Below are 9,379 nucleotides of genomic sequence, written 5' to 3'. Positions count from 1 at the left end.
GAAGAGGGTAAAAAAAAGCCTATCCATAGGGATGGTGACAGGTTTCCTCCAGACGTGACACTTGGTATTCAAACCACAGAGTTTAATCTTGGTTTCATCAGACCAGAGAATCTTGTTTCTGATTGTCTGAGAGTCCTTTAGGTGCCTTTTGGCAAACTCCAAGTGGGCTGTCATGTTCTTTTAACTAAGGAGTGGCTTCCGTGGAATGCTGCAGAGATGCCTGTCCTTCTGGAAGGTTCTCCCATCTCCACAGAGAAACTTTGAAGCTCTGTCAGAGTGAGCATCGGGTTCTTGGTCACCTCCCTGACCAAGGCCCTTCTCCCCTGATTGCTCAATTTGGCCGGGCGGCCAGCTCTAGGAAGAGTCTTGGCGGTTCCGAACTTCTTCCATTTAAGAATGATGTAGGCCATTGTGTTCTTGGGGACCTTCAATGCTGCAGAACTTTTTTGGTACCTTTCCCCAGATCTGTGCCTCGACACAATCCTGTCTCAGAGCTCAATGGACAATTCCTTCGACCTCATGCCTTGGTTTTTGCTCTGACATGCACTGTCAACTGTGGGACCTTATATAGACAGGTGTGTGTTTTTCCAAAACATGTCCAATCAATAGAATTTTACCACAGGGGGACTCCAATCAAGTTGTAGAAACATCAAGGTTGATCAATGGAATCAGAATGCACCTGAGCTCAATTTCAAGTGTCAGAGTAAAGGGTCCGAATCCTCATGTAAATTAAGTTTGTTTTTTATTTGCAATACATTTGCTAAAATGTCTAAAAATATGTTTTCACTTTGTCATTATGGGGTGCGCTGTAACTGTCTCTGCTAAGCCAGCCCTCCACAAATAGATCCATAATACTGCACTGACTAACTGATGCCAATCACTGTTTTATCCATTCATGTTCTGTATGGGAAACTAATGTTGCAGTGCTAAGTAATTTCATTTAATTTCTGCTCAAGTTCATTTAAAAATGTCTCACTTGCTATCTCTCTCTCTCTTTCAGCTGTGTCATGACTCAGCTCTCTGTCCTGTCCAAGGTGATGAGCTCCTCCTCATTAACAGATCATGTGATCATGTTCTCTTAGGTCTGAGAAGACGGACACAGTAATCCTGTCAGTCTAAACTGACCCTTCTGATCTACCCAGCATTATCACACACACAAAGTCCCTTCTTTACGTATTCAGACCCTTTGACATTTTGTTGGGTTACAGCCTAAATTTCTAATTGATTAAATTGAGATTTTTTTTAATTGACCTACACACAATACCCCATAATGTCAAAGTGGATTAAAAAAAACTAACAGTTACTCATTAATAAAACATGAAAGCTGAAATGTCTTGAGTCAATAGGAATTCAACCCATTTGTTATGGCAATACTAAATAAGTTCAGGAGTACAAATTTGTTTAACAAGTGACATAAGAAGTTGCATGGACTCTGTGTGCAATAATAGTGTTTAACATGATTTTTGAATGACTACCTCATCTCTGTACCCCACACATACAATTATCTGTAAGGTCCCTCAGTTGAGCAGTCAATTTCAAACAGATTCAACCACAAAGACCAGGGAGGTTTTCCAATGCCTCGCAAAGAAGTGCATCTATTGGTAGATGAAAAAAAAATACATTAAATATCCCTTTGAGCATGGTCAAATATGAATTACACTTTGGATGGTGTATCAATACACCCAGTCACTACAAAGATACAGGCGTCCGTCCTAACTTAGTTGCCGGAGAGGAAGGAAACTGCTCAGGGATTTCAGCATGAGGCCAATGGTGACAAAAAAATTACAGAGTTTAATGGCTATGATAGGAAAAAACTGAGGATGGATCAACATTGTAGCTATTCCATAATACCAACCTCATTGACAGAGTACAGAACTAAAATATTCTGAAACATGTGTACAGTTTGCAACAAGGCACTAATGTAATACTGCAAAAAATGTGGCAAAGCAATTAACTTTTGAAGGAATAAGTGATATTAATACATTTGCAAAAACATTTTTGCTCTGTCATTATGGGGTATTTATTGTGTGTAAATTGATGAGGGGAAAAAACGATTTAATCAATTTTGAATAAGGCTGTAACGTAACAAAATGTGGAAAAAGTCAAGGGGTCTAAATACTTCCCGAATGCACTGTAAACCAGACCCATGTTCCATTCATGTCTGACTCTGCAGCTTCTCTTCTCTCCCACAGAGATGATCACATACACACATACATGCACAGTCACGCATTAATGCATATTCTGTACACACACACACACGTGTGCACTCACTCATGCATGAACACACACACACTCACATGCACAGGGAGAAAGTCAGTTTGCACCACCACATACAGAACATAGAAACACATGGCCCAATAGCCTACAGCCAAAACATTTAACCATTCATGTGTGTGTGTGTGTGTGTGTGTGTGTGTGTGTGTGTGTGTGTGTGTGTGTGTGTGTGTGTGTGTGTGTGTGTGTGTGTGTGTGTGTGTGTGTGTGTGTGTGTGTGAAGGTGCAGGTCACTTACGGGAGATATGGGTCATATGTTGATCCTGTTGCTGGGTAAATGGTAACTGGGGATAATGGTCTCTCAGTCCACCAACCCCATTCCATCTGTCACCGGGGAGTGAAGTGGAACAGAGAGAACGAGAGGGCTGGGGGCAGCCTGGATCATGAGTCTGACTGGTTTCTCATGGTACTGAGGCCAGACAGGCTGAAGGAGTCTGAAGGTGTAACGCTTAGATACAGCTGTGAGAGAGAAGATACTACACTGTTAGTCACTGGAACAGTAGTGTTGGAACGTGCTTTCACACAGCCATCCTAAATCATACCCCTCAATGGGATGTGAATAAACTCACGTCCACCTAAATGACCCCACCCTCCTTCTAATCCTCTGCCTCTCTCCCTCTCTTTCCTCAACCGCACTATTGAGCCTGACCCACTCAGGGATACGTTGGCCTCCACAGTGACTTTATAATTGATACCAGAGAGTGATGTAAAGTGATGTGTGGAGGCTCACGTACCCTTCAGGCTCAATAGTGGAAAGGGAGGGGGAGGAGAGATGTAAATGAGAATGATTGAGGCTGAAAAGTCTGAAAAGGGGAGTGGTGGAGACTAGAGTGTATTTCCTGGAGAGGAAATGAACATGCACACATAGGGTGATGCCATCTGTACCGATGCCAGTTGGCACTGCTGTGTCCTCCACAGCAATCGTGTTTGCCCACAGCAAGCTTTAACCCATTTACTGTAGTCAGGGAGGCCCAGATATGACCTCCATTTTATAACCCCCTTAAGCTTGTACACCAAATATCTCCGACCGAATGTTACTCTAACTTCCCCTCAACAGCACTGCCCATCGGGCAGTTTCAGCTGGGTCATCATGGCTATAGGCTGTCCTAACTTGAAACACTGCCTTTTGTTTCTTTACTGGAAATATCAAAACAGTCACAGGAAATACTGAAACAGTTGGAACCAATTCTGGGAACCAATTCTTATACAACAGAACCGCTTGTCTATCTGCCTATTCATCTGTATTTTCTTGTCAACATTTGGACTCCAATATTGTCCAATGAGGGGAAAATAAAGTGACACCAGAAAGAGACAAGCCCTCGGTTTGCACTTAATCAGCCTATTCTTAGGGCCTCCCGAGTGGCGCAGCGGTCTAAGGAACTGCATCACTGTGCTTGAGGCGTCACTACAGACCCATGTTCGATCCCAGGCTGTGTCACAGCCAGCCGTGACCAGGAGACCCATGAGGTGGTGTACAATTGGCCCAGCATTGTCCAGGTTAGGGAAGAGAGGGATGGAATCTCCCTGTCAATGACCCCCAGACAAAGAGCGAGGGATGGAAAGAGGAGTGGCTCTGTGACTGTCCCTCGTTTCATTTCCTTTTAGGGTTATAGACATGTTTGACAAACACAGGCCTTGTGAGTTTGACAGTGAGTGTGTGTGAAGGTGTGTCAAGGTGTGTCTTGTGATTGATGCAGCAGTAATAAAGCCATTTAGGACTGTTTACAACGTGATGATTAATGGTCACAAGGTCGCATCATGATTACATTTTCCAAGTTTGTGTGTGTGTGTATATATGTGATTGTACATGTACAGTGCCTTCAGAAAGTAATTCATACCCCTTGACTTACTCAACATTTTGTTGTGTTACAGCCTGAAAAATGTCAAATTGCTTTGCCACATTTTTTGCAGTATTACATTAGTGCCTTGTAACAAACAGGATGCACGTTTTGGAATATATTATACTGTACAGGCTTCCATCCTTTCACTCTGTCAATGAGGTTAGTATTGTGGAGTAACTACAATGTTGTTGATCCATTCTCAGTTTTTTCCTATCGCAGCCATTAAACTCTGTAACATGGTGAAATCCCTGAGCGGTTTCCTTCCTCTCCGGCAACTGAGTTAGGAAGGACGCCTGTATCTTTGTAGTGACGGGTGTATTGATACACCATTCAAAGTGTAATTCATATTTGACCATGCTCAAAGGGATATTCAATGTCTTTTTTTTTTTACCCATCACCAAAAGGTGCACTTCTTTGCGAGGCATTGGAAAACCTCCCTGGTCTTTGTGGTTGAATCTGTGTTTGAAAGTCACTGCTCAACTGAGGGACCTTACAGATAATTGTATGTGTGGAGTACAGAGATGAGGTAGTCATTCAAAAATCATGTTAAACATTATTATTGCACAGAGTGAGTCCATGCAACTTCTTATGTGACTTGTTAAGACTAAATAAGTTCAGGAGCAAAGATTTGCTTAACAAACGGGTTGAATGCTTATTGACTCAAGACATTTAAGCTTTTCATGTTTTATTCATTTGTAAACATTTTGTAAAACATTATTCCACTTTGACATTATGGGCTATTGTGTGAAGGCGAGTTAAAAAAATATATATATATATCTACATTTAACCAATTTGAAAATTCAGGCTGTGAAACAACAATATGTGGAAAAAGCCGAGGGGTGTGAATACTTTCTGAAGGAACTGTATGTGTGTGCGTGCATGTGTGTGTGTGATTATGCTGGGTAGATCAGAGGGGTCAGTTTAGACTGACAGGATTACTCAGAACATGATCTGTTAATGAGGAAGAGCTCATCACCTTGGAGAGGACAGAGAGCTGAGTCATGACACAGCTGTGTGAGTGAGAATGTATATCAACATTTTTAAATGAACTTCCCCTGTACGGGGACATGACCCATGAGCAGAAATGAAATGACTTAGCACTGCAACACTAGTTTCCCATACAGAACTTGAACAGATAAAGTGATTGGCATCAGTTAGTCAGTGCAGCATTAGGGATTTATTTGTGGAGCGCTGGCTTAGCAGAGACAATTACAGTGCATTCGGAAAGTATTCAGACCCCTTCACTTTCACATTTTGTTACGTTACAGCATTATTCTAAAATTGATTTTTTTAAATAATCCTCGTCTAACATGATACACCATAATAACAAAGCGAAAACATGCTTTTAGAAAACAGAAGTACCTTATTTACATTAGAATTCAGACCCTTTGCTCTGAGACTTGAAATTGAGCTCAGGTGCATCCTGTTTCCATTGATCAACCTTGAGAGGTTTCTACAACTGGATTGGAGTCCACCTGTGGTAAAATTCTATTGATTGGAAATTATTTGGAAAGGCACACACCTGTCTATATAAGGTCCCACAGTTGACAGTGCATGTCAAAGCAAAAACCAAGCCACGAGGTCGAAGGAATTGTCCGTAGAGCTCTGAGACAGGATTGTGTCGAGGCACAGATCTGGGGAAAGGTACCAAAAAAGTTCTGCAGCATTGAAGGTCCCCAAGAACACAATGGCCTACATCATTCTTAAATGGAAGAAGTTTGGAACCACCAAGACTCTTCCTAGAGCTGGCCGCCCGGCCAAATTGAGCAATCAGGGGAGAAGGGCCTTGGTCGGGGAGGTGACCAAGAACCTGATGCTCACTGACAGAGCTCCAGAGTTTCTCTGTGGAGATGGGAGAACCTTCCAGAAGGACAATCATCTCTGCAGCACTCCACGGAAGCCACTCCTCAGTATAGGCACATGACAGCACCCTTGGAGTTTGCCAAAAGACACTTAAAGGACTCTCAGACCATGAGAAACAAGATTCTCTGGTCTGATGAAACCAAGATTCAACTCTTTGGTCTGAATGCCAAGTGTCACGTCTGGAGTAAACCTTGCACCATCCCTACGGTGAAGCATAGTGGTGGCAGCATCATGCTGTGGGGATGTTTTCAGTGGCAGGGACTGAGAGACTAGTCAGAATCGAGGGAAAGATGAACAGAGCAAAGTACAGAGAGATCCTTGATGAAAACCTGCTCCAGAGTGTTCAGGACCTCAGACTGGGGCAAACGTTTACCTTCCAACAGGACAACGACCCTAAGCACACAGTGAAGACAATGCAGGAGTGGCTTCGGGACAAGTCTCTGAATGTCCTTGAGTGGCCAAGCCAGAGCCCGGACTTGATCACGATCGAACATCTCGGAAGAATCCTGAAATTAGCTGTGCTGCGACGCTCTCCATCCAACCTGACAGAACTTGAAAGGATCTGCAGAAAAGAATGGGAGAAACTCCCCAAATCCAGGTGTGCCAAGCTTGTAGAGTCATACACAAGATGACTCCAGGCTGTAATCACTGCCAAAGGTGCTATAACAAAGTACTGAGAAAATGGTCTAAATACAACAACAACAAAAATTGCTTTGTCATTATGGGGTATTGTGTGTAGATTGATGAGAGAAAAAAAACGATTGAATCAATTTTGAATATGGCTGTAAGGTAATAAAATGTGGAAGAAGTCAAAGGGTCTGAATGCTTTCCGAAAGCACTGTAAACCAGAACCATGTTCCATTCATGACTCTGACTGCAGCTTCTCTTCTCTCCCACAGAGATTATCACACACGCATACAGTCATGCATATACTGTACACACACACACACAGACAAACACACTCACATACACAGGGAGAAAGCCGGTCTGCACCACCACATACAGAACATACAAACACAGACGGAAACATGGCCCAATAGCCTACAGCCAAAACCAGGACTCATTCTTTATGTATAACCATACACAAGCGAGAGTAGATGGTCTATGCAGGTATCTGTCACGTATAGAGACTGAATCTATCAAACATTAGTTCAATCTGAGCTGAGTATGCAAAATCCAATGCAAATTTACTTTCCTGAAGTTTGCTTGTGTGCGCATGAGGTCATGTGACTGGGTCGAGACAAGTGTACATGAGAGTAGTCACATACACTCTGGCTGCTGTAGACCAAAACCCCAGCCAACCCAGCACAGACCAACCGGGCCGTGAATCAGACAGCAGCGCCTGCCAGGGTTGGCAAGTAGCAGAAGTGTACGTTTGGCTGGAGTTGAGTCACCGCAGCATGCACGCCACAGTTACCTCACGCTCCCTGCACAAACCCCATCTGAATGCATTATACAACGACAACACAGCAACAACTATCAAGAGCAACATCTTTAACTCTGCCCAGACAACATCGTCTGACTATTTGCAAGACAAAAACCCCTCGACCTTGCAATCATGAGTGATTGAGTTACATGTAACTGCAGTCATGTGGCCACTGTAAATAGAACTGTATTGCCATCTGAGCTAGAGTGCTGCTGGCCTGCACTTGGTTTACACATCATCCCTCTGGCCTGTGCCATATCAACAGCGAATGACATGGGCCTGATGGCCTCAGCTTTTTTATGGATACTCTACTGTATTTCACCAGGTCAAAGGCCACTGGACCACCATATAGAAATAGGTTGTGTCACAAATGGCACTCTATTCCCTATATAGTACACTAATTTTGAGCCTTACGGGCCTTGGTCAAAAGTAACAGGCTATAGGGAATAGGATGCCATTTGGTATGCAACCATAGAATAAATAGAGAACGTTGCTTGTCTCAGATATGCTATCACTATCTTTCTTTCCAATAGGGCGATACATGGTAGAGCTGGGTATGGGTTGAGAGCCAGTGGTTTATAGACTGCTGTAGTGCTGAGGGCCAGAGGACAGAATGCTAGGCTAATCCTGTCCAGCACAGTACAGCACAGGGATTCCCTGAATGTAGGACACTCTGTACTGCCATGCAGCTCTGTGTGTCTAGACAATAGAGAAATGGACAGAGAAGGCTTGGACCCTGCTATACTAGGAGGATTAATAATGGATAAATAATGCCCCTGTTATTACACACATGAACCTTCATTCCGGGGCACTGTTTCAGAGCCTTTGTTGCATCATTGACTTCTCCTTTGATGTCCGGCTGACTGAAATCTGACAGCCAAATGAGAAGAGTAGGGGAGAGAGGAGACAGGAATAGGGGTAAATAACAAGAGGAGTTTGGCGAGAGCTGGACCTACGTCAGTTCAACACAGATTTAATTAATTGTATTGTGTCCAATTACGTTACACCAGTGTTTGTTAATCCTGGCCCTGGGGACCCAAAGGGCGCATTTTTGTTTTTGCCTTAGAACCAAACACCTGGTTCGAATCATCAAAGCTTGATGATGACTTGATCATTTGAATCAGCTGTGTAGCGCTAGGGGGAGAAGAAAAAAAATGGCCCCCCTTTTAGGTCCCCAGGACTAGGATTAAGAAACAATGCGAAACACACATCACTGTTCTTGAGTGTGTGTTCCACTGACCTGTAAAACAGCTACTCCAACATGTTTTACTCCATGGACTGTTTGGGAGTGTCTTTTTAACAGAGAATGGTTTCATTCATTCTCAGCACCAGACACATAGAGCTTCAGCAGGTAACTGCCAACACTTGAGTAAATGAGGAATACAAAGTATATTGAAAGCAACTGTGGTTCGAATTAAATAAGCAATTAACATCCCATCATGCTTAGGGTGATGTATAAAAATGCCCAGTTGCCCATTATTTTGGCAACAATGGCTAGAATAAGAGATCTCAGTCAACAGATCTCAACCCAATTGAACACTTAAGCCGGGAGATTCTGGAGCGGCGCCGAGACATCGTTTTCCACCAAAGTCATCAAAACACCAAATGATGGAATTTCTCATGGAAAAATGGGGTTGCATCCCTCTAATAAAGTTTCCAGATAGTTGTAGTATCTATGCCAAGGCACATTAAAGCTGTTCTGGCTCATGGTGGCCCAATGCCCTATTAAGACACTTTATGCTGGTGTTTCCTTTATTTTGGCAGTTGCCTTAGGTCAGTATAGATGTTGACAGCTAGTGTTGAGATGACTCTGGCTCTGTGGTGACACTATTTGAACAGATGTGTTTGAATGTGGCATGGTACAACAAACTCCAGATTCCTGTTTTTTTTTTAGTTTCTGGTCTCCCTCTCCAAAGTGAAACACATTGATTGGGTGTTTGCCTAACAAGTAGTGTTTCTACAGGCCTCAGCACTC

Source organism: Salmo salar, chromosome 07, assembly GCF_965601325.2.
Source record: "Salmo salar chromosome 07, fSalSal1, whole genome shotgun sequence".
Classification (NCBI taxonomy): Eukaryota; Metazoa; Chordata; class Actinopteri; order Salmoniformes; family Salmonidae; genus Salmo; species Salmo salar.
The sequence above is the reverse complement of the archived record's forward strand: the minus strand, read 5'-3'. Positions refer to the sequence as shown.